Genomic DNA, 26,911 nt, shown 5'->3' with positions numbered 1-26,911 from the left:
GGCAGCCAGCAGCAGCAGCCAGGCACCAGTCACCCATTGTCACATTACATTCATTTGCAGCGTGTGCACGGGAGCGCAGAGCCCAGCCAGGAAGAGAGGGGACGCACGCGCGCGCTCTCTCTCTCTCGCTCGCTCTCCCTCCTTTTTCTCACAGGAGCAGTTTTCCCTCTTTCCACCTCCCTTTTCGGCTTTTCCCAACTCCGCAAGTTGGGAGGCGCGCAAACCGCTTGCACCTGCTCCTTTTCCCCCTCTTTCTCCGCCCAACTTTCCTAATAGGGTCGCCGCCTTCTCCGAACATGAGGGGTTACAAACACACAGCGGCGAAGCCAGCAGCCCAGTCGGGGCTTCTGGGCTGAGGCGTGGGTAAGCGGACGGAGGCGGAGGCGAAGGCGGAGGGTGTCTCTTTCTCGCCCCCCTCCCCGGTGAAAAGAGCGCCAAACCCGCCCGCTAACCTGTCTCCCCAGAAGGTAAGCGCCGCCAGCTCTTATTGGTCTCCCAGAGTGCGGGCTTCACACGGTGTTTACGGGCGGTGGAAACGGAGTGTTACTTGTTTCCTCGACGGTGAGCTTTAAAGTTGTCCTCTATTTTTTTTGGCGGGGGTGGGGGAGAGAAAGGCTAGACTTCGTTTTGACGTGGAGCTTGCGAGCGCGGACCGCGTTTGCTTGCCCGTTGGGTGTGCGGAGGACGGCGTCGGGGGGTTTCCGCCCTCCCAAAATGGCCAGCGGTTCTGGGACAAGCTGGAAGGGTGAGCCAGCCCTGAGCCTGGAGAATTGCATGTGGGAACGGGCTGTACCATTCTGTCGCGTTCTACCCGGTCGCCGCCCCTCCGGACTGCGCGGATGAATGAACAAAACGAAGGGAAACCACTTCTGGACTTAAAAACGGCGGCGGTTCCGGGCACAGTTTAATCGGCGGTGTCATTCCAATTCGTCCGATTCGGTTCCGAGTTATGCCTGCTTTAGGATTGGAGCGCAGAGCGAATGTGTTGGATGCAAAGTGAAGTCTGGTCGATTTCCATCAGCAGATGGATGGAATAATTCGACGGAATGTTTATTATTATGTTAGCCTCAAAGAGTTTTAATGTATTAAGTGCATTATTGTAGGACTGCGCTGATGAGAATAATGAAAAGGCAATATGAAATGTGTAATTTTCCCACCTGAACAAATATCCTGCCTTGGAATTCAGAAATAAACACCTTTCTCTACCTGTAAAGAGGATTGAACTGGGTTTAAGGTAATGAGCAAAGAAAATTTCAGATAGATATAGATGATTGATAGATGATTGATATATATTTTATAAATATGTGAATACATTTTTCCTGACTATTAACAAAGATTGAAACGTGAAATTTGAGTGAGAAAACTCCCCTCCCTTCTGGTGTTCCTACTGGCCTTCTAAACCACTTTTTAATCATTTCCTTGTATTTGGAAACAAATAATTTACTGTAGTTTTAAATAAGATAACAGTGCAGTAGGTCATATTAAAAAAAAAAGGCTAATAAGTACATAGCATGTCCATAATAAAAAAAATTCAAGAGTAAGTGGCAGTTCTGAAAGAGTTGTACTCCTATTTTTAAAGCTATATGTTTTTTCAGTGTAAAACATTTAACTGGGTATATTCCTCTCGTAGGGCATAAGGAAGTGATGCCTCTTAAGTTTCTGCTTGATAATCTGTTCAAGGGACATATTTTCTGTCAAGATCTTATGCACTAGGAGAATACTCCCAATATGATTTCCACCAGTTTCTTAGCCATATAGTACCTGTGCATTGTTAACATTTGGCAACAAGTAGAAATTCCAGTAGAACAAATATATATAGTTCAGGAGTATGTATATGAAGATTTTCAGTCATCCAGGTAGAGTTGTCTGGAAGTTTGAGTCATGGCAACTGGACTTCCTTTTTGGTTTGAAATGTTTTGTTGCTTATCCAAGTTAGTTTCTTCAGTCTCAGTGAGCTTCAGGAGTAAACCCTGGAATCTTTGGTGTTCTCTGAGCCTTGTTTGCTTGCAGATGTTTTATTATCCAAATACATCAGTGTGAATGTGGAGTTTGTTTCCTACTTATATATAGTAGCTTGCCCTGCTATTGTTGGTGGGGGTGCAGTTTTCTCTTTGGTAGTTCTTTGATTAGGGTATTGTTTTCTGTTTGGTGGTATTAATCCCTGCTTATCTGACTGTTGGCTGCTGGAGAGGATGTGTTCTGGTCTTTTTGTTTTATTTATTAGAGTCTTCCCCCCCCCCCTTATTACATTATAAGTAAGTCAAGGCAAAAAAATATATGTAATATTCCTTCCTCCTGTTTTCCCTACAATAATCCTGTGAGGTAGGTTGGTTAACTAAGAATTTACGACTGGCCAAAGTCAGCTGGCATTCATGCCTAAGGCCAGACTAGAACTCACAGTCTCCTGGTTTCTGTGCCAGCACTTCAACCTCTACACCAAACTGGTTTTTCCTTCTTAGATTTTTTTTTATCATCTCTTTCTCAATGTTGTGTCAATGTGGTTTATCTGTGTGTCTGCTAATGGTTGATTTTAATTTTAATTTTGAATGTAGAAATTCAACAGAAGTTTTTGGAACAGAGCAGATGTTGTTGGAGGAAATTGTGCCTCTTTGTGACATATCAATCATTGAGGCACCTTGTCAAGAAAAAAAAAGCTATGCTAAGGTATCTCGTTATGTCAACACTAGATTGTAGAAAAGAGATAACTTTTTCAGAGATATGTAAGTATGAAGAAAAAAGTCCCAAACATTTTCTCTAGACGATCCTTGCCTTGGGGCAAGCATGGTGCTTGTCATAGAGGAAAGTTGGAATTGCCTGTTCAAACTATGTATCAAAAATATGTATCAACTCCCATGGAAAACAATATGGAAGTATAATTTGGGAATTGATACATATTTTTGTACATGTGTATCTTAATTCAGGTATACATAGTGCAAAGAGACAAGAATAATTTTGCACAGTCCTTCAAGTTCTTTTTTTTTTGCTTCGGTGCCTGGCCAGAGGCAAATCTCTGAAGAGTAAAATTTCTTGATATTTTCAGGTCACAGTGCTCCATTAATTGCATATATTAATGCTGTTATTATTCTCATTAACCAGTAGCTAAATCCATATTTCAGACAACGGAGATTTAGGCCTGAGTGAGGATGTTTCAGTGACTACTAAGTAGGAACATCATGTACATCTTCCATAGTATCTACTCCATAGACATCTCCCACTCTTTCACATTCATGTCAGAAGCATCAAGGTACTTCGAGTTGAAAGGATTAGCTGGTGACATCACCATTGCCTGCGGGCATGCTGGTTGGAGGCTCCTTTCATGTCCCCATTAATGTGCCCACCAAAGTGGTACCTATTTATCTACTCACGTTTGTGTGCTTTTGAACTGCTAGGTCGGGGGTGTCAAACTCAAGGTCCGGGGACCGGATCTGGCCCACGAGGTGCTCAGATCTCGCCGGTGAGGCCACCTTGTAAACAGCAATGGACCAGCCCACCCTGCCTCTGCCAGTGAAAATGGAGCTCCATTTTCTCTGGCAGAGGGTTGCAGGAGGCTGTTGCAGCCGAAAACGGAGCTCAGGAGCCCATTTTCTCTGGCAGAGTACTCAAGCCACCACAGGCGCCCCTGACACAAGTGACGTCGAGCTGGCCATGCCCACCCTGGCCCCCAAGGTCAAATACAGCCCTGATGTGGCCCTCGATGAAATCGAGTTTGACACCCCTGTGCTAGGTGGGCAGGAGCTGGGGCAAATGATGGGAGCTCACCCCATCACATAGCAGCACTCGGATCGTGAACACAGGCTTGCTAATTGTCACCCCAGCTTTCTAACCACATGAGCCACTACACTTTCTCATAGACAGGTTGTCCATGATTAAAACAAAATTGGAAATGACCTTTTTCTTAATATTTATTATTGGTAACTACTTTAATTATATAAAATTAATATGTACTCGATTGAAGATCAGGTGAATATTAGTGATTTATAGTTCTGTTCTCAGTACCATGTATTCGTATGTATGTATTGAAAATTGGGCTCATATTGAACTAAAATGACTACCAAGATTCAGTAAAAGAATTGTGAATCCTAATTAATTAGTAAATCTTTGACTTGGAGAGAGATTTATTGATAACCACATTCACATGAGCTGCTACATGGAATACTTTTCCACTTCCTTTTTCCAGGAACTATTTATTTCTTGGCCTGCTCCTAAGATTTTTTTTTGATGACTTTCAATCCAAACACTAATCAGATGAATCCTTAATTTTCTTTTTTGAGATCAACCAAGGTTAGCTAGATGCTGGTGTTATCATCTGAGTTTTGGAGTGAACCACTGTGTGAATACTGAGTGTTGCTAATACGTTAAAATAAGTTGTGTAACAATGGAATAAATCTTGATGCAGAAACCCTTAAACAGTTTAAAGCTTCCTAGATCTTTTTTTTTTTTTTTGGCCATGTAGCCCATACAAATTTAAATTTTGCCTATTTCCTTTGACCAGTTTAGTTTGAAACTAGAGGAAAAGCCGGATTGCCTGATTTCCTGGATAGAGAAGAGATGAAGTTGCAACATATTGTATTTTCTCCAGCAAAACATGCTTACTTAGGGAGGAAAATTGATACACAAGTGTATATTATGTTTTTCTTGGAATAGATTTGTACTACATTATTGAATCTGTACATTATCAGTCTTATGTAGGAGCACTAACAAAGACGCAAATACTTATCTGACACTTGTCTACAAGTAAGAATGAGAAAAAATTCTAACGACTTGAAGAACTTAATCCATTCCATATTTCCCAGTGTTATCCTTATATTTGATTTTCATGCATTTCATCAAAGATTGTATTGTTTTATTAAAAATCAAACCTTAAACAGTATATTCCATTTGTCAGCAGCAACAACAAAGTTAAGCTTTTCAAATGATAGGACCAGTGTTAATAAAGAGCTATTGAAATTCAGTGTGGGAAAACTTTCAAAATTGCCAAGAAAAAAAATAAAAAATAAAACAAGGGCATCTCTCCTAGAAAGGGAATATTATGAAATACAGAGCACTTTCTAATCGTAAAATATTTGATCTGTATGTTTGTGGGTTTTTTTTTCTCCAATATATTTCATATATTGTCTGTAGAGTTGCCTTTGGTAAGATAGACAGCATATAAATTGATAAATCAATCAATGTGAAAAAGCCCCATTGAATTTAATAAACCTCAGGAACTTACTAGGATTTGCCTATGAATATATTAACTTATGGTCTGTTTTTGATTCAGGGAGCTCATAGTAAGGTTATCTGGCTATTGCTGAGGTGATGGACATCCATTCTTTTTGGGGTCTATTTTTTTTTGTCATTATAAAGGGATGCAGTATTCATTTTAAGTGGTAGTTTCTAACCCATAAGAATGTAATTCTAACAGATGTAAATGTCTACCAGGAAAATTTCCAGAACAAAAATAATATGTGAAAAAACTCTTATCTAAAATGAAATCATTATAGCATGTGTAAACACCCTGAAAATCAATTCACACTCTGCCCGGGTTTTGGAAAATAGGGATTGTGTTATTGTTTTCAAATTTGAATCCCCCCCCCATGGGAATCAAAACTGGGATTTTTGAGATGTTACATCCATGATCTTGCAACCACATTTCAATCTCTGTGTTGCCTTTTCTTCAGAGTAAAGATAAGTCTGATCTTTAAAAAGTGTACCTATCAGTAGTCCGCAATGTTGTCTGTGTATATACTGATTTGATGGAGTGAGATAAAAGATAAGATCATGTACATTTCTTGATGCCCAATCTCCCACCTGCTAATAAGCAAAGCCTTCGGAGAAGTGCAAAATATCTCTCATGAGTGTCATAGAGTTTGAAATGATAAAATGAGCTGCACAGCCTGGGCTGTGTTAGAGGAAGTTATGTCTTTAATTAGCCCATCCATTACTACACTTCATATAGAAATTGAACATAAAAGATGGGAGTAGTACATTTCTTCTGAAGTACTAATTTTCTAGTATTTTGCATTACATGAAAGAACAATCACAACGGATAACCATACCTGCAGTTTGAAGTGGATTCCCATTACCTATGCCAGTGATGGTTAACCTTTTTGCCATTGCGTGCCGGGTGGAGTGGGGGTAATGCATGCACGTGGCCACACCCATAATTCTATGTGCCCTCATCCACACATGCACACATGACCCCCCCACTTTGCCTACTCCTGGCACATGATGGCCCGGTAGGCCCGTTTTTCTCTCTTACCTGGCTCCAGAGCCTCTCTAGGAGTCTGGGGAGCGCAAAAACAGCCTTCCCCACCCCCTGGAGGCCCTCCAAAGGCCAGAAACAGCCCGTTGGGACCGGAACTTGGCAAACGGGCCATTTTTGGCCTCTGGAGTACCTCCAGGGTGGGGGTGGGAAAGGGTGTTTTTACCCTCCCAGATTCTAGAGGCTGGGGACAGCAAAAAACAGGCCTTCTAGTCCCACCAGAAGTTGGCAAACCGGCCCTTTCTGGTCTCTGGGGAGGGGGGAGGCCATTTTCGTCCTCCCCAGACTCCTAGAAAGACTCTGGAGCCAGGTGAGAGAATGGGCCTTCCCTCCCCCCCCCCCCGAGGCCCTCCGGAGGCAGGAAACAACCTGTTTCCCTACTTCTGGTGGTCCCAGAAGGCCTGAAAATCAGCTGGAGGAGCTGAGCTCGTGTGCCCAGTGATATGGCTACACATGCCACCGGTTCGTCATCACGGACCTATGCTGTACCTCTGTATTTAAATCAGGATGTCTTATTTATGTATTATTGAATGTATCTGTCATCTTGTTTAAACTGGAAAACTTTGCTATGCATGAAAGATTACTTGCTGGTTTTGCCTCCACTCTGGTTACTTGAAATGGTGTCCATAAGCAAGTTTTCCTTACCTGTCTGAGCCAGTTGCAAAGGATCCGAACTAGTTGGAGCAGAACCTGTGATTGGGCCTATGATATATTAAAAGTACACCCCCCCCCAGTTAAATTAAGATGAATTCAATTTATTTGAGGGAGAAGAGGACATATTAAAGAAAACATCCAACCAGGTTTCCTCAATTGGCACCTTCGAGATATACATGACTACAGATCTCATAATTCTCAATTACTATGACTATGATTGATCCAGTATGGCTAGGGAATAGTAGTGAAACATAGCTGGATGGTGCCATGTTGTTCTGCATTTTTGTGTTGTTCCTTATCTTTTTCAGTGAGTGTATTAAGAACAACTTTGCAACTACCCGTCCCCACCATTCTCTCATTCCAGTTCTGTTTTTCTGTTGGCTTCAATGTTTGAGTGATTGGCAGGGAAGGAGGAGGCTGGGTTACCAGATAACCTAGCTCAGGTTCATTATTTCACATTCACAGCTGGGAATCGGAGATCTGTCCCTGGAACATTTGTTCTTTATAAATAATTCTCATTTTATTTGTGTCAGCTCTGCTTAAAACTGGTATACTGAGGACTTTTCTCTTTGAAACATGCCACAGGTAAGTTTTTACATAACAGTTGAACTGTGTGGGATAATAAGGAGAAAGATAAAGGTGCAGTGAGACCTTCCTTCCCATCAGCAAATGTCTTTCAAGGGAGACTCAAATGAATTACACAAGCAGAACCAATGTAATCTGCTGGTCTGCAGTTCCGCTAAAAGATTTCAATTTTGTTTTAAGGGGTATGAATGTCAGATAATATATGTGTCTGTAGCCATTTTTCAGATCAAAAGTCCTTTTGAAAGTTTTGAACAAATGCCTAATTCTTTTCAAGAAAATTCTTTAACAAAACAACCATGCAATTGTTTCCAGAATAAAGGACAGCTAGAATTCTACCAAGTATTTTAATGAAAGAAAAAAAGAACTTTTTCCCATTTTGATATTGCTGGCTTCCTATACATACTCACCAGGTGGAATTAAGCTAAGGGGTTTTGGCTTTTTTTCCAAAATCAAATGCATATGTATTTGATGCATGTTAATTTAAAATTCCAACTTTATTGGCTTAAGCTCTCTTTCAGTTCTGCATAAAGTACAATGAAGGCAGTAGCTGGTTTTATTTAGGGTCAATTTCTAATCAATTAAAATGGCAGTTTTTAAAATTAGAAATGAATATAACTGCAGTTAATCATGTAGAAAAATTGAGACTCAATTAACACATTTGCCTTTTATCTGCTGAGTTTATTTTCATTAAAGCCAAGAAGGTCTACTGATTACTAACTACTCTCAAATTACTTCGGTATCTGATAAGATTACTGGTTTCACCATGTTATAAATCTTAACAATCTTCTAAGTTTAAAAATGTTCTCTCATGGCAATAATGTAAAGAGATGGGGAAAATGTTGCATGTAATTCAGGGGTTCAGGTTCCAGGTTTTCCAATAATTCAGAACAGCTGCAAAAAGCATAGTGATGAAGATGATCAAAGAACTGGAAACTAAGTACTAAGAAAAGAAGTTGAGAGAATTTGATACACTGTATTCTGAGAAAAAAAAAAAAACAGCCAGTTTGGTGGTGTGATTAAGGTAACAGGCTAGAAACTGGGAGATTGTGAGTTCTAGCCCAGCCTTAGGCACAAAGCCAGCTGGGTGTCTTTCGTCCAGTCACTCGCACAGCCCTAGGAAGGAAGAAATGGCAAACCACTTCTGAAAAACCTTGCATAAAAAACTACAGGAACCTATGAAAGCAGTCATAGAATTTCACTCAAAGAATTTAAGTCTTTATTGATAAATAAATTCTGAAAATGTTGATAACGGTATTTGAAGGAAAACCGTTCTTGAAAATTGGCCCAGGTTATTCTGTTCTTTAGGACCATTCTTATTGTCCTAAAGTGTAGGACCTATGTGATAAGCTACAAGAAACAGATTATGGTTCAGTGTTAGGAAATATTTTCTAATAATAAGAGCTAATTGACAGTTAAATCAATTACCCAGAGAAGTGGTGGTTTCTGTTTCACTGAATGATTTCAAGCAGAGCCTAGATCCGTGGTGACGAACCTATGGCACGCATGCCAGAGGTGGCATGCAGAGTCCTCTCTGTGGGCATGCATGCTGTCAGCCCAGCTCAGCCAGCTAATTGTTGGGTTTCTGAAGCGCGCCAGCCAGCTGGCCGTCTGGTTTCCTGCACTCTGGAGTGCATGTGCAGGTGCGCCTGCACATGCGCGCCTTCCGGTTTAGACACTCTGTGCCTAAAAGGTTCGCCATCACTGGCCTAGATGAGCATTCATCCTGGATGCTTTAATTTGGATTCCTTTATTGAGCAATACCGCTTTTTTCTGCTGCTGTGTGTCCTCTTCTGCATTACGTTTCTATAAGCAAACAAACCAAAAGAACAATAGGCATATTTTTACAGTAGAGATACTCCTCGATTTACAACAGTTCATTTAGTGACCATTTGAAGTGGCACTGAAAAAAGTGACTTAGGAATGTTTTTCACATGAACTTTGTGGCATCCCCATGGTCACATGATCAAAATTCAGATGCTTGGCAACTGACTCATATTTTTGATGGTTGCAGTGTCGCAGGATCATGTGATCATCTTTTGCGACGTTCTGACAAACTCAATGGGGAGGCCATATTTACTTAACAACTGTGTTACTAACAACTGCAGGGATTCACTTAAGCATGGCAACAAAGGTCATAAAATGGAACAAAATTCACTTAACAAATGTTTCACTTAGCAACAGAAATTTTGGGCTCAATTGTGGTCGTAAGAGAAGGACTATTTGTACTACATCTGAACCGGCATATTACAGGGCAATAAATATATGTTAAGTTTCAGTGAATCGAATAATAGTGCACTTAAATGATTTTACTTACTTTTTAAAGATAATTTATTTTATCTAAAATAAAAAGGAAGAAATAAAAGAGAAAGTTAAAAGTGCAGAAAAAAACAAAAGAAAGTATATTACAATAGAAAAGAAAGAAAATATCCTTTCTTTAATCATTGTGACATTGTGGTCATATCCTCAAGTTCCATTATCTTTGGACATCTTCATAAGTTCTATTATCTTCATTGTATTCATTCAACCATTCCTTCATTGTAGATATTGCCAAATCTTTCCATCCCTTGTACAAATAATCTCGCTGTAATTATCATGTTTAAAAACAAAATTCAGCGACTCTTTTCCATGTATCCATCAGTTCCCAGTTCTAGTTTCAGTTACATATTAATCTTCAAAATTTAAATGCAAAATATTCTAACTTTTTTGCATATCCGTCAAGCATAGTAAAATGTCTCTTTTTGTTCCCATTTCCAATCTTGATTGAAGTATCTTTGTATATTCTAGATAATTTTCTGGTATTTTATATCAACAGTACATCATTTTATAAAAGTTCTCTTTAAGATCATTTTACTCTCAATGTTTATTAGGATTATTGCATTCAGAAATTTGATATTTTTCTTAGATATTAACTACTTGAAAGATCATAAAATAGAAAGTTATGAAGACATTTGAAGCATACACTGTTTATCAAGAAGTGTTAAAATTACATCTTTTAACAGTCAATTGCTATTTGTTAATTTTGTGCTTAAGGATGTCACTTTTCTATATCACTAATAATTAAAGATTGATGTGGCTTTTATGGTATAATGAAAACATGCAAGTATATTTAAAGAACTGCATAAGAAATTCCATGTTCCTTGTTCATAAAAGATTAGAATTTCTTTTCAAAACAGCATATATTCAGTAATAACTTTTGATTAAAAAATGTTGAAATACATTTTATAATATGGCATAGCCATTTTTTTAAAAAAGAAAAAAATGTTTTCACAGCATTTCAAAATTCTTCGGCACAGCTGTGTTTTTTGGATGCCAGTTGTAATTGACTTGTGCTATGTTTAATTTTTTACCAGGTCTAAGAAAGTTATATGGTAACTCATTAAAAAAAAAGTCATAGTCTAATTTAGTAATAGTTCTGGTTCTGTGAATGCTATTGAGTGGTAATGGTTTATATAATTTTTACAATTCTTTGTTCTAAATAAATAACAGAGTTATTCTTACCAAATAATAGAGAGCCCTTCAGAAATGGTGTGGATTGCCACTTAAAAGTTTTGAATGCATATAATGTTTAAACTAATATATTGGAATAGCTATAGCTGGATGGCCAGAAAATTATATCCACACAAGAGAAGGTGAAAGTAGGAATGAGTGTTAAGAATGCATAAATATAAAAAGATACTATGGTTTATTATATACATCAATTAAAGTTGCCATTTAAATTATATTCTTCAATAGGGCATTCTTAGACTGAGTTAAACTTGTCTCAGTGGTGACAAAAGGTTTTTACTTCTATTACTTCAAATACACAAAGTAGAATTTAGTTTGTTGTCTGCCTCAAAATATTTCTGACAAATCTAATTCAAGATATTATGATTCAGAAGCACCTAGGAGCTTTTGCAGGTAGACTTAATGACCTCGTTAACCTAATGAGGAAAACATTAGGAAGTCAGTTTTTGACTTCTTAGGCCAAACTGACTTACTGGAGTGAAACTACATTTTGCTTGTATACAAGCATCTTCCTTGGGGCTTCCCCCATCCCACCAGTTTTTTTTTTTTAAGCATTCTTGTTCTTCTTCTTCTTATTTATTAAATTTTTATACTGCCCTTCTCCCGAAGGACTCAGGGCAGTGAACAGCCAAGATTAAAATACATACAATATGAAAATTAAAATAATTTAAAACATGATTAAATTAATTTGGCATCCCCAATTTAAAACCCCTTACCCATAAAATTAACCAGTTAAAAATTTTAAGCCAGCCTGGCTTGCTGAAATAGAAAAGTCTTCAGGGCCCAGCGGAAAGTACGGAGGTCCGGGATCAGTTGTATCCCTGGGGGTAGCTCGTTCCAGAGGGTGGGTGCTCCCACCGAGAAGGCTCTCCCCCTGGGGGCCGCCAGTTGACATTGCTTGACCGACAGCACTCTGAGGAGACCCTCTCTGTGGGAGCGTATTGGCCGGTGGGAGGTATCTACGAGAAGGTGGTCTCGTAGATACCCAGGCCCTAAGCCATTGAGCGCTTTAAAGGTGAGAACCAATACCAATATCCAATATAGTTATTGGATAAGTAGAAAATCCAACAAAAGAAAGGGTTGCTTTAATCCTTTTCTCTCTTTCTTATTCAAAATGATCCCCTCCCCCTCAAATCTCTTGACTCTTCTGGAAGGCTGAAATTCACACAGCTCTGTCTTCTTGCAGGTGTAACCCCTCACTGGAACACAGGTTGAAAAAAAAAACTGTGTTTCAGAAATCGGTTGATAAGCAAGACCCTGTCAGAAAGAGCCTTCTAGCATTTTAAATTTTTATCTTGGAAAACAGTAAGTCTGCCCCATTTCTTTGCATTCATGTTTTGCAAATTTCACTGCTTTTCAGGAAATTAATTTATTTTGCTATGCATTCTACAGTAAAAGAAAAATAAAGACATTTTCACCAACTCTTTATGGCATAACCTGCGAACATCTGGCTACTGAAAAAACCATCATACGGTGAAACCCAGCAGTCACAAATGAGCAAGATGACTAAGAGTTAAATGAAGCATTTTAACAATAGCAGAAATTGGGTCAGATAATGAGTCTTTTCTCCTATCAGACTCCCAGAGGTAGGAAAGTGGTTTGGCTATTGAATTACAGTAGCCTCAATTCAACTACAGTATTGTCTGCAATGATGTAAAATAATTACGGTATCAATGACCAGATAAAAACTTGAATCTTTAATACAAGAAACAAAAGGGAGTTAGCCAATACTGAATTATTAATATCTATTTCAAAAGGCATTTGCTTGGTGTTGCCTTCTCCTTCCTGGTACTCATATGAGAAACATAATTTCTAGGTTAAGTGTCATGTGCATTGGCACACCTGACTATTCAGAAGTTTCACACTGGTTTATTATCTGACGCAGACGGTTAGTAGCTGAGGTCATAATAAAAATGAACACAGAAGTTGTCTGTATGGAAACCTACCAGAAGAATTCCAACTGAAATTGGACCGTTGAGCACAATTTTAATTAAAATGTGAATGTGAAGAAAATAATATATATTAGTGCTTAATGCAGCAGGGGCATTTTCTGGGGCAATAAAGTAGTTAGAAAAAGAAATCGCTTGGCTATTTTGAAAATGGAATATTTCTCTAGATATGAACAATTTCACTTTAAGATGAGTTCATGACTAATTAGTATGGATTCCAGGCCATGATTTTGCCTTTCCAGCTGAGTTCTTCTTGAAATGGTTTCTGTGTTAAGATTAATAATTAAGGTTGCTCTAATTTTGCTTTGATACAGTCCAGGGCAGGTAGAAAAGAGACTTGAGTGTATTGCTAATTCTCTGAAGTTACAAAACAGAGTTTGTAGCTCAGCCTTAATATGTACTGCAAAATGAAAACTCTTGGAGTCATCCAGAGTAGATTTCTTTCTATGTATGGAAAGCCTTGGAGTAGTACTCAGTTTGGTACTTAAATTCCTAGCCTCATAATCCTTTAATACATTGTATATATGCATTTTGCAATCAGGCACTTTTATCCAATCATTGTTCAGTTTCACCCTCATCCTAGCTATCTTCAGGCCAAATTTATGGTTTATCAGAGTATGGGAGTGGTTGGGTTTGTAAATGAGATCTTTTGGACTTGGTTCTTTGTGGTTCTCTAGTAGAACAGAAAATAGATACTGTTTACCCCTGGCATAAATGGTATGATTGAAGCTCCTTTTTAAATCCTGAATAATGGTAAAATTTAACTAATGATTAAAGGAAACTGGAGAATTCAGGTTAATATTTGGCTAGGAGTGATAACAAAAAGAAACACCATTGTAGTGACTGTAGGGCAGTTAAATATTACTGTACTACTTTCTAAAACAAGAACTTTAGAGGTTACTCTGGCTCTCACATCAGAGTTTGTTGGTGAAAATGACTCAAACTTCTCTACTTTCTAAGAGAGCTTCTTCACTGCCTATTCAAATATGATCTTTGAGGATATATTGAAGTTTCCAGATGATTAAATTGTGAGGGAAAAAGTTATTCAGCCTTATACTTGTTTGGTTGATTGGCTGTGTAAATATTCTACTGTTGTTTCACTCATTAGCACTGGATGATTCAAATCATCCTGATAAAACCTAATGAAATGCATACTTTTATAGACAAGTCATTCTTCGAAATCACAATCTGATTGGACCATCTGAACCCAAAATAAGTTGTTACATAGAATATGTTACATAATATTTATTTATTTAGCAATTTTATTTGGGTACCTTAAAGTAGTTGTTTTTATCTAGATAAATCCTGTTACCTGAAGCTTTTAAATGAGCTGTTTGTTTCATACACCTCATAAACTACTCAATCCAGTTGAAGTTGTTCAGTAGCTTCATAATGATTAAGAAAGTTGTTTTTTTTTTTACTCCAAAAGCTGAAGTGGGCAGGAAGTAAGAAAAAAAAATAGTTGTCAAGCTGGCTTCTGTACCCATGATTAAGACATGTAGTTGTAGTTCATAGAGACCATGTTGCCAGGAAAGATCTTAGCATTTTGTCCCTCCATATCTTGGTCAGATATGAATTGTGTTGAGATACATATAGAATAACAGACCTATTCAGAATGGGAGATTATTATATATCGTCCCACAAAGGCATACATTATTTCTGCAAGAATTAATGTGGGTATGGTTCTTAGAGATTAGTATTAGAAAACTCAATTTATACATGGAAAAATTCTTTCACTCAAAGGGTGTGTAAAAGCAGAGGAGAGAGAGTGTTCTTTAGCACTTATCTGCCACAAGCATCAATGCATCTAAAAATATTGATTAATCTACTAGCATAATTGGTTAATGTTCACTTGTTAATTAATTTAATGTTCATGAGAAGTTAATGGTTTTCTAAAGGGATAAAAAAACATTTTTGAGGGGGTAGATGTCTAGTTTCTTTTATTAACTCTGTAATTATTGCTCTGATCCAGTGATTATCTAGATTCTTGCACCCACATAGGATCTCAAATATAGATTTGGGATAGTGACTTTAATTAAACACATGCATACATACCCATCATGTTATTTCCTTTTGGGATAAGCAATATTGTGCAGAATGCAGAAAAGAAACAGGGAATAGTAGGCCAAAGAAATTAAAAGCCTGAAAAAGATACGTGTATGTGGGGAAACATACTTAAAACTAGCTTACCTCCTGTCTTTTCAAATCATCCTTACTTCCTCAATGTTCACATACAGCTTCATATATTGTCTTGGCTTTTTTAAACTTCCCATCTTTTATGAGGATCCCATCAATTTTATCAACCACAACTTGGAAGAATATTCTAACAATGAATGGTTTGATGGAGTTAGCGGAGAAGGGCAAATTGACTGCTTTGATTAAAGAAATGAACACAACTAATTTCGTTTCTGCTTGGAAACCGCTTTTAGACTTTGTGCTTGTTGTGGGGAAAAAAAATGACTTTTTGGATTTGTCGATTAGATAGGTTTGATGTCCTAGAAATGGCTAGTCTATATATTACTATATAAAAGTAAAAACTTGAGGTTTTATGTTATGGCCTTATTCTACTGTATCAAAAGGAGTTGGAAGTCAATGCCTTTTTTTTTTCTTCTTTCCCTCTGTGCTGGATTTTTTCCCCCTCTTTTCCTTTTCTCTCCTTATCTTTCCATTATCTTTATTTTTTTAATATGTTTTGTATTTTATATTTTGATAAACCAATAAAATTGTTGTGGCATATCAACCACAACTTGCTTAGTCTTTTTCTTGCTCTGGATTCCACCTGCTGTCATTGAATAAGGGGGTCAGTATGTAATAAAGCTTCCCTTATCCACAACTTGATCATGGATGATAATGCTGATGTGACCTGTATCACTGAACCCTGTTGGGCAAGGAAGGGAGGGTTCACCTCTTTGAAATGTGTCCTCCAGGGTTTTGAATACGGCACCAAATGCAATTCCAAGGTAGAGAGAGAGTGTGGCTGTTGTCTTTTGTGAGTTTTGGATGGCCACCAGGGGGTCTGCCTTAGGCATTGCTGGATATGAGACCCTTTTTGTGTGGTTGGATTATAGGGACCGGTGGGGATTGCTGCTTACTTAGCTTCCTCCTTGCAATGTAGCAACATCCCTGCCGAGTCCCTGGCTAGTTTTTGGAGATTTCAATCTGTTTTTTTCTAGGTAATCAGGTTAGAGGGTCAGAGTTAGTACAGGAATTTATGGCCCACCATGGAAGCCATGGACCTGGTCTAACTTATTCATGACTCTAATTGCAAAGGAGGGTCATACATTAAATTGATGTTTAATCTGGGCAGTGGTACCATGATTTGGATTTGGGTGACATTAACATCAGTTCCCTTCAATGGACAGCCCACTCTTTCTTAGCCATAGGGTTCTCCGCTGCCCAGCCCAGATGATATTTCATTTCTGACTCTGGACAGGGTGACACGCTCCCAGACTGAGATGGTATGCAATTTGGGGGTTGTTCTAGATTCACAGTTGCTTTTCACAGCCATGGCTTGTGGGTCTTTGCACAAATTGGTGTGACTGTTGCTCTCTTTCTTGGACTGGGATTGTATGTAGTCCTCTTTTTAATGATTTGGTAGACGTGCAGTGAGGAGGCAGAAATCTTGCTTGTTGTATCAATTCCCCTCATTTAAGACAGTAATAGTAATAGTCTCCATGTGTATAGTTCTACACATAATGGTCAATTTCTGCAAAAGTTGGATTCTATGTATGGATGCCTGCTAAGGCTTACATTTGTTGCATTTGTAGTTCTACATCTTGGTTGTCCACATTACACATATTTGGCTAAATAGTTATGTAATACCTATAGAGCTACATTTTCATCACAAAGGAAAATTCATGAAACATAGAATTATTAATTCTCCTGTAAATGGCAACCCCCTGTTAGTTGTGGATCTGATCGAGCATGGAAATTATGGTTTCCATGATTATGATTTGAATAATTCTCACCTTTGGCATAGGTCTAATCTCTTGCTCTCCTTATAGATGTACGATTGTACTGCAGAATATTTCACTTTGTTAGTGAATAAACCAGGGAACGCTGTCCTTTAACTGTTATTTATTTTAGGAAAAAAGTATGAAAAAAGGATTTTTAAAAGCTCAGATTGGGTTGCTCTTTCTGTTTTTTAAAAATTGTTTAATTTTGTGGTTTGGGATATAGTTTAGTTAACATCAGCATAAGTACTATTTAATTTGTCATTCATCAGTGCAAATTGAAAGAACAAAGCATTTGTATGGTGGCGTTTTTGGGCTTGGGTGTCAAATACTCACATTTGATTGATCTGTGCAGGTATATTAAAAGCAGCAGAACAATATATATTGCAAATTTATTTAAGAAAAATCTAAATAAAAATATTAGGGTTTTTAAAACGTGTGCATATCTTAGACAGCTTTCATGTTGCCTGGTACTTTTGTATAGACTACATTTGCAAAATATTACATCACTGGACTTGTATATTATCCAAGTCTCACTTTGTCCCTATTTGTCTTTCTTTTGTTGTCCCAATAACACATTGTCCTTTAGGTGGCTTGAAAGGACTTGGCTTTAACTTTTATAGCTTTTACTATGGAAATAATAATAATAAAAAGGTTTTCTTTCCTTTTTTTCTTTCCTTGCACATTTCCCTTTTTTCTTCTTTTTTTCTTTTCTAACCTTTCATTTAGATTTGACTTTTTTTGCATATAAAAATCTTAATAAATGTAAATCAGTAAAAAAAAAGAAATAAAAAAATGTTTTGCTTCACATCATGGAGAAATACTTTTTTGCTTTATTTGGATCAAGAAAAAATGAATGCCTGAATTATCTTCTAAAGTGCCTTACGTGAAACTACTCTGCTAAACAAACAGGTAAATATTATATAAGAACACATATTACATAATATATAATTCATATATTAATCATATTACTATAGTGAAGAACCTACTTAATATCTGACATAGAGCCATAGGTTTCCAGATTGCAGAAACAGCAAGTACAAGTATGAACTATTGTTCCTGTTTTCCCAATCACAGATAGCATTCAAGACACCTGCAAACAAAAAGAGGCTTTGTTTTACAGAAGGCACAGTTCTTTATTGACATTCCTATACTTGATTTTGTAGAACAGGCTTTTCAAGCAAGTTTGCTTATGGATGTTACTCTCTACTATCCAGTCACCAGTAGAGTTGAGGTTTAAGCTATAAACTAACACAAATGGAACATTTTTCAACAGTGACAATATATATAATTTGTTTTCACTTGTGTGTGTGTGTGTGTGTGTGTGTGTGTGCATATATATATATATTAACTATGAGCCTTGGTAGTACAGTGGTTTAAGGCACCCTGTTATTAAGCTGGTTATTAAGACCAGCTGCCTGCAATTACTGCAGGGTTCGAATCTCGCCAAGGCTCAAGGTTGACTCAGCCTTCCATCCTTTCAAAGGTAGGTTAAATGAGGACCCAGTTTGTGGGGGCAATAAGCTGACTTTGTATAAATATACAAAAGGATGAAGGCTATTGCTGAGCACATTGTAAGCCGCCCTGAGTCTTTGGAGAAGGGCGGCATATATATATATATATATAAAAAACCTACTTTACTTTTAATCAATTCTTCCTGTAGAAGTTTATCTCTCACACACTTAATCAGCAGCATTAACAACTATATGGTACATATACAAACAATTCATTTGAGTTGTGTCTGATTCCTGGTGTCTACAGGACAATCCATACACTTTTCTTGCAACAACATATTGCTTGCCCTTGCCTTCTTCCACAGTGTTCCCCTCCCACCCCCAGTGGAGTCGTTGGTGCCTCCTGAACTTGGTGGTTTGCTTGTTTGGGCAACATCAATGCAAATGAATGTGGGGTTTGCTCCAGGGGTGGGTTCTACTTAACTTTACTACCGGTTTGCAACGGGGCCATGCTTGCTTTGCTTGTGCACGTGCTTGCGCAATTCTGCGCATAAACTTCCTGATGACGTCGGGGTCGGTGGGCAGAGACTCCCGCTGGTTTTACTACCGGTTCTTGCGAACCGGTCCGAACCGGGGGCAACCCACCACTGGTTTGCTCCCTGCTTATATAGAGTAATTTTTTGTTATATAGTAGGTTTTTCATCAACAAAATCACTGGGTGAGAAATGGCAATGTAGGCTTCAGTGAAGCAATAAAAATATATTTTATTAATCACTATACAGTCTTGCACTTATAATCAATTATGTATTAATACATGTCATATTGATGGTCAAGTATATATATTTTGAATTTCCAGGTGCATGCATATAAGTACATCCAGGAACATGTAATTAGCTTTCACTTCTCTCTTTTAACTACTCTGAATTCACCAGCAGGAAGCAATCAGTCTGGAGTTAAAATAAGAACTAATTTCTTGAATTGCTTAAATCGGTATGGATTTATCATGCTACTCCTTTGCCATATATCCAAGAGTCGGATAAGCTAATTTCAGCTATTACAGCCAGGCATATTTTTTTCAAATAAATACTTTTTATATACACCACTGACATTTCCATAACTGTATGTTGAAGGAATAAACATATTCCTGTTTGTGCAAATAACTAAGAATTACTGAAATGCTTTCTTCCTCAGATCGGTTGTTTGATCCTAAGGCAGAAAGGACTGATACAGTGAGATAGTTTATGATATCAGAAAAAAAAAAAAGTCATGGACTTATTATCCATTGAGATGTTTGAAACTCCAGTATTAACTCACTGAATATTATTTATAAATTGCCTTCATGGAAAGGAATGAAAATAAAGTGTCTGACTGGTATGCCTGTAGCTTCCTTGTGCTTTTGCTTACACTATGGTTAGTATTGAGATGGTTTTGAATGTGGAAGAAATTCAGGTTTTTCATGACATGAAAAAAATTGGATTCCTCGACTTCCGGCGGTGATGTCATCGTGCCAGGAACGAAGAGAACGGAGGGATCAATAGAAAAAAGAGGAACCCTCGAGGACCTCGGAGAGAAAAGTAATCTCTTCGAAGATTCAGGGGAAACCTCTTAATTCCAGTCGGAAAAAAACCAGCCATTTTGGCTGGCCTGAAACGCTGACAACCGAATAGTGGGAAGCGAAAATCAAACAAGAGAAAACATCGGTAGGAGAACAGAAAGGAGAACGAGAAAATCAAAGGTGGTACAGTCATAAGAGTTTGAATAGAAACGGGAGAGAGAGAGACTCCAAGCAAGCAGCGAAATGGCAGCCAGACAAGTGGCGACGAAACAGTGAGTGGAGCAGAAAAGCTAACTTGACAGTGACAGCGCAGAAAGTGACAGGGCGGAGGAATCGGAGATACTCCAGAAGAAATACCATTAAAAGAGTTGTGGATTGGCTTCCGGTTGGCTCCGCAGACGTTCATGGACGGTCTCCATAGACCGCCAGCCTCGCGATCTAAACAGCTGTCCGGCGGTTTGAAAAAACTCTCCTTCGGGAAAAGAAGGAGAGGAGAGCCGGAGGGGGTGGGTAGAGCTCCCCGAAAGCTCCTGGAACAAAGCCAGGGGCTTGGAGGGTGAGAGCTCCCCAGTTTAGCCCTCCCAACGCTCTGGATCCATGGCGACTCTGCCCAGGCAGAGCTAGACGTCGCATCCAATTCTGCCAGCAAAAAGTGAGTTGGATTGATAGTTAAAGAAGCAGACAGAGCGGAAGCAGGAGAGCAAGCATTTAGAAGTAACAAAGCTTAACTCCGTATATACATTGTTGCAAACGGAACTTTTTTGAGCTGGAGGCTGAAGAAGATGCCTTTGTTATGAGCGGAGTGGAAAGTGAAAGTTAGAGTGAAAGTGCTTGTTTAGAGCTCTCCGCTTACAGAGAAAATTGCTGGGGACTGAGGATTTATTGGAGAAAGGACTATTTGTTTTGGAAAAATTTTAAATTAGACTTTTGAAGATTGTTTACAAGACTTCGTGGCTGTAAAAGGAATAAGACTTTTTAAAATAAAATGGCTGCTAAACAAGTTAAGCCAGCAAATTCTAAAGTGGGAGGAGGCTCTCCTGTAGTGACACAGAAACAACTTCTGGCTGATACACAGACTCAAGAGGCTTCTTTTAAAGATCTCAAAGAATTTATTACGGGAGCCTTGAATAATCAGACTGTAATGATGGATGGGAAATTAAAAGTATTTCCGGAGGAAATAAAGAAAATTAAAGACATTGTGGAGGAAAAACATGATGAAATAAGAGATGATATTGTCTTTGCAGTTTCAGGATTGGCAAACCACATGCTAAAGATTGAGGAGAGAGTATGGGAAATTGATGAAGCTAACTTGAACCTGGCAACAAAAGTGGGAGAGGTTATGACAAAAACAGAGAAGGTGGATGATGAATTGGTTATGTTACAATACAGATCAATGGAATTTGCCCTGAGATTGAGAGGTTTGAAAGAAAACAGCCGTGAAAATCTAAAGGACATTTGTGCTAATGCCATAGCAGAGATACTTAAAGAAAGACCAGAAGATGTGGCATTTCAAATTGACAAAATTTACAGGGTCAATTCCTGGCTGGCAAGACAAAGGAAGTTGCCAAGAGATGTGGTGATTTATTTTACATCTAGGAGAATTAGAAATGATATTTTACAAGCTTCCTACAAGAATAAGATTCAAGTGTCTGGACAAGAGTTGGTGGTTTTGAAAGAGATCCCTCCTAAAATGCTAAGAGGTAGAAAGGACTTTGGCTTTTTGGTGAATGAAGTGAGAAACCGGCAGGTGCAGTATAGATGGGATGTTCCATTTGGTTTAATAGTGACTTATGGTGGAGAAAGACATCGTTTAAATACAGTTTGGAAGGCAAAAGATTTTTATGCCAATGTTTTAAAGGCTGGATACCCACCCTCACCAGGGGGAGGGGGGCAGAAAGCAAATGGAGATGATACAACAAGAGAAAGATGGAGGGCAGATACAAACTTATGCAGAAATTGCAGCCGGAGGAATTAATCTGGAAGAAGATTTATTGCAGAGTGGGGGTCCACCACCAACTCTTGAGCCACCGAAGAAGATAGAGATGCCAAGAGAACAACAACTGACAAGAGCAACTTATAAACAACAACTAACGCAACAATCCCAAGATTCAACTCAAGAAGTCCAAAAAACGGAAGCAGTGGGTGGGGCTAGGCTGAAGGGTAAGATGGACGAGGAGGTTCAGCTGATGCTTTTAAAGCTTCGAGGGCCTAAAGATGGCAAATAAATTTTTATCTTGGAATGTCAACAGTTTAAATTCTCCACAAAAAAGGAAGAAAGTATTTCATTATTTGAAGCAATTTCAGAATGATGTTATTTGTTTGCAAGAAACGCATATTAAACTTTCAGATCAAAAATATTTGATAAACTCTAGATTAGGTACACATTTTGTGGCATCAGCACCAGAGAAGAAAAATGGTTGAACATATGCCTCAACTAAGTTAGCCGATAGTCCTCTTTTAACATATAACTATTTTTTAAATATGATTAGGAAAATGTACTCCTCTCAAACTGCAAAAATTATGATAAATGGGGATATGACAGAACAATTTGAGATATCAAAAGGAATGAGGCAAGGATGTCCTCTATCCCCCCTATTATAATATCTTTAGAAATCTTATTAAATGAAATCAGGAAAGATAAAAAAATAAAAGGACTGAGAATTAAAAAAGAGGAGTACAAATTACAAGTCTTTGCCGACGATGTGGTGTTCATTTTGGAACAACCAGCAGTAATAGGAACCAAATTGTTAGCAAAAATAGAGGAATATGGAAGAATGGCCAGTCTCAAAATTAATAAACAAAAAACAAAAACATTAACGAAGAATCTGACAAATGCACAGAAAAAAGAATTAGAAGATAAATTAGGAATACAAACGGCAAACAAAGTAAAATACTTAGGAATCTGGCTCACCAACAAAGTAACATCAATTAAAGAAGATAATTATAACAAATTGACAAAACAGATGAAAAAAGATTTGGAAACATGGAGCAAACTACAACTATCATTTTTAGGGAAAATTGCATCTATCAAAATGAACATATTATCCAGAATACTATATCTCTTCCAAGTAATTCCAATTCAGGAATTACTTGCCTGAATTACTTGCCGCCAGGAAAAGATTTTTTTAAAGATTTTAATAAAATGATCACAAATTATATTTGGCAGGGGAAGAAGGTGAGAATTAAAATAAAATATCTTCAAGATATACGAGAGAAAGGAGGATTAGGATTACCAGATTGGGAATTGTACTACAAGGCGGCATCATTGATTTGGATAAGAGATTGGATAGACCTTAAAAATAAAAGAACATTAACTTTAGAGGGTTTTGATTTGCAAAGAGGTTGGCACGCATTTTTGTGGGAGGGAAGAGATAAACATCACAGATATTTTCAACAACACATCATTAGAGAAGCACTATATAGAACATGGCAAGAGATTAGAAAAATACATTATAATAAAATTCCAGGATGGAATTTAAAAGTTGATCAAGTGCCTAGGTGCTCACATATATGAGTTATAAGGCATTTATTTAATTACTACCTGGATACCTGTGCTTCGCTATGAAACTATGTGATAGGGCTTGATAAATTAACACAGTTTGAAAATTAATGAGTAGTTACGATTGGCCTCTCCTCTCCCCTTCTCTCCCTCAACCTTGCCTCACAGAAGCCTTTCCTCTCCTATCCCTTGGTTGCTGCTGTGAAAGTAAAACTGAAAGTGAAACTCCTCTCCTCTGCTTGTGTTTTCCATTTGGAACAGATTTCTTTTCAGATGGGGAGGGGGAGTAGAACTCCTTAGCATCAGAAGGCTGTTTCGAAAGAGAAACAGTATTTGCTGTATGAGCAAGAAGGAGACAGGAAGGAGCCTGGCCATGGCTTAGCTCAAGTGTTCTGTACTAAAGCTGCTTCCTGCTGTGAAAGTAAAACTGAAAGTGAAACTCCTCTCCTCTCCTCTGCTTGTGTTTTGTATTTGGAACAGGTTTCTTTTCAGGTGGGGAGGGGGAGTAGAACTCCTTAGTATCAGAGCGTGTTAATAATAATATAGGAAATACTAATGCTCTAATGGGCATTTTGAAAAATCCACCTAGAAACCAAGAGGAACATATGTGGCAAATTTAAAGTTTGTAGGCTTTACGGTTCTGGAGATTTCGTGATTACGGCGTGAGTGGTTTTTGTTTTTATATATATAGATTAAATTTTATACCTTTCCTCTTAGGATATTAAGGCAGATGATGCTGGAAATCTGCCTTCATTTTATCCTCCTAGTACAAAACCTGTGAAGCAGATCCAGCTGTGGAATATTTATTGGCCAAAATTACCCGGTTGACTGTGTAGTCCAGGGAGGATGATATTGTGTAGTCCTGTGTAGTCCAGGGAGGATGATATTGTGTAGTCCTGTGTAGTCCAGGGAGGATGATATTGTTCAATATACTTCAATATACTTCAGGAATAAAAGGAAGGGAGGTCTATAAAGCCAATCCCCCCTCACAACTTTCACTAAAGGTGAGATTTGTGAGCCTGTTTCCTACATTATAACAATTATTTCTCTTATTTCCACACAGTGTAGGAATTGTGTAATTGTTATAGTTCTGTGGACTAATGAGCTACAGTAAGGAAATATCTTTCATTCCATTTGCATGAATTATTTTGTTCTCAAGCTAATCAGACATTTACCTGATTGCATTAGCATTTCTTAAAGAACCTTAATTACTACATGCTATAATAGTATTTTCATTTGCTGATCATGTTGACTTTCTGGCATTTTATATTTTTTCCTTGTAATATATGCGTTCATACTGCTACCTTGGCTTGTTGGAGAGAAAGTATTTTGCCTTTTGTTTAATGAACTAGAGATGTTAAATGTCTATTGTAACCTTTGTTTGTTCCTGAATGTATTCCATTTTTTTCCCCTTCCTGGAGATGTATCAGTGAATAATTTTCATGGTACAACTCAATCTCTCAGTACAGTTATTAGAATTTTTTCTCCCCATAACTTTTGGCCATAAAAGCAAGTTTCCTAAATCACTTAACCATGGTTAAAGTAAATCAGCAGTTCCTACAACCAATGAAACTGAGCTTTGTGTTATGTTATGGTTTCAAAAAGTGCTTTAAAAAATTCACTATAGCAATGTCAGATGAAGCCTTGATTTATGCTGGAGGCTTCCAGAAGAAAAATGCAGTTTCAGTTCATTCAGTTGAAAAGAGATGCTTATGGAAAAAAAAGTCCTATTTAGCCGCCTCACATTTGCTTAAGCAGAATTAAGAAGATGGCAATATTATGACAGAAGCAGCCCATGGAGTTGCACTTGAATTGAAAATTTAATGGAAAGGCTATTTAATTTTGGCAAACTGTTACCTCTTTTCCTTTCTGGCACCTTTGAATGCTTGACAACAATTCAGAGTTACTGAATGGAACACATTCCTTTTTTGTTTATATATCAGCAGGCTGTTGCCATTTGAGTCACATTTTGGGTCTCATTGTTTATTTCGTAGGTTGAAAGCCTTATGAGCAGAGCAAAATTATCTTCTCATTAGTTTATTTTCTCTGGAAATGTAATTCATGACTTGAGGAAGCAGGGTCACATACAGATCTGAACGAAAGACACCTGATATTTCTGCATGAAAGGATATTTTCTTATATGTTTTCAGGCATTTGTTTTGTCATCTTAAGAAATAATGTTTGGTAAGAAGTTTGAGTAAGTGGATGAGTGTATTTAAGTAGCAAGTGCCATTTAATAATTAGAGCTACAAAGATGTACTCTAGAAGACAGTTTGCTGGCAGCTTGCTCTCTCCGGTTGCCATCAGCTGCAATTCACACAATGTTGGCATATGCCACCTTCACCTGCAGAGTTGCCACCTGCACCACTGCCCTGCCTCCTCTGCCGGCTGCATCCTACCACTTCCTTCCCAGCCAGGCCCACAAGCTCCCTGTGGTAGATGAGTCTCCACTACCCTGTCCCAGAATTGCACCTGGGCCTGAATCCTGGGCCAGCAGCAGGAGGAAGAAAATGTTCATTTGGGGTGCTTGGGAAATGGCCCAGACTTTGATTTCTTTGCCCTGGGTAGATTTTTACAGTTCTTCCACCCCTGCTTCTGATAATAATTTATTTCACTCTAAATCTCTTGATATCAAGAAAAGTAAACATTAATTATACATCATAGGTCATAAAAATAGTAAATAACAAAATAGTAAATAACAAAATAGTAAAATATAAAAAGCATGCAAAATATATTTAGATCTATCTCCTATTGTCTTTTTTAAAATAGTTTTTTCTTAAATTCATTATTAAATACTTTTTTACTTTCCATTCCCAATAGATCTTACGACAGAGTTTCTCTAGAGTTCAGATTGTTTGGCATTCACTAGACTACAGCACTATAACTTGGAGTCCTAGTGGACAACCATTTAAAGATGAGCCAGCAGTGTGCAGCAGCTGCCAAAAAAGCCAACACAGTTCTAGGCTGCATAAACAGGGATAGAATCAAGATCACATGAAGTGTTAATACCACTTTATAATGCCTTAGTAAGGCCACACTTGGAATACCGTGTTCAGTTTTGGTCGCCACAATGTAAAAAAAATGTTGGGACTCTCAAAAGAGTACAGAGAAGAGCAATAAAGATGATTAAGGAACTGGAGGCTAAAACATAAAACGGTTGCTGGAACTGGGTATCTCTAGTTTAATGAAAAGAAGGATTAGGGGTGACATGATAACAGTGTTCCAGTATCTCAGGGGTTACCACAAAGAAGAGGGAGTCAAAAGCTATTCTCCCAAGCACCTAAGGGCAGGACAAGAAGCAATGGGTAGAAACTAATCAAGGAGTGAAGCAACCGAGAACTAAGAAGAAATTTCCTGACAGAACAATTAACCAGTGGAACAACTTGCCTCCAGAAATTGTGAATTCTGCAACACTGGAAGTTTTTAAGAAGAGATTGCACAACCATTTGTCTGAAAATGATATAGTGATCGCGAACCTTTTTGGCATTGTGTTCCACAAGTTCGAGCACACGAC

General features: G+C 38.0%; 1 protein-coding gene across 1 annotated transcript in view; it reads left to right on the top strand.

Annotated features, from left to right (window-relative positions):
- The first annotated feature begins 441 nt into the window (after positions 1-441).
- Positions 442-26,911, top strand: part of SHANK2 (SH3 and multiple ankyrin repeat domains 2) — a 364,128-nt gene continuing 337,658 nt past the window's right edge. The window contains exon 1 of the mRNA XM_070935393.1: positions 442-561. The gene's annotated coding sequence lies outside the window, so the exon portion shown is untranslated. The remainder of the gene's footprint in view (positions 562-26,911) is intronic.

The sequence above is a fragment of the Pituophis catenifer genome, unplaced genomic scaffold (genome assembly GCF_029215685.1).
Source record: "Pituophis catenifer annectens isolate HBS135680 unplaced genomic scaffold, rPitCat1.0.hap2 SCAF_1, whole genome shotgun sequence".
NCBI lineage: Eukaryota > Metazoa > Chordata > Lepidosauria > Squamata > Colubridae > Pituophis > Pituophis catenifer.
This window is presented reverse-complemented; position numbering and strand designations above follow the sequence as displayed.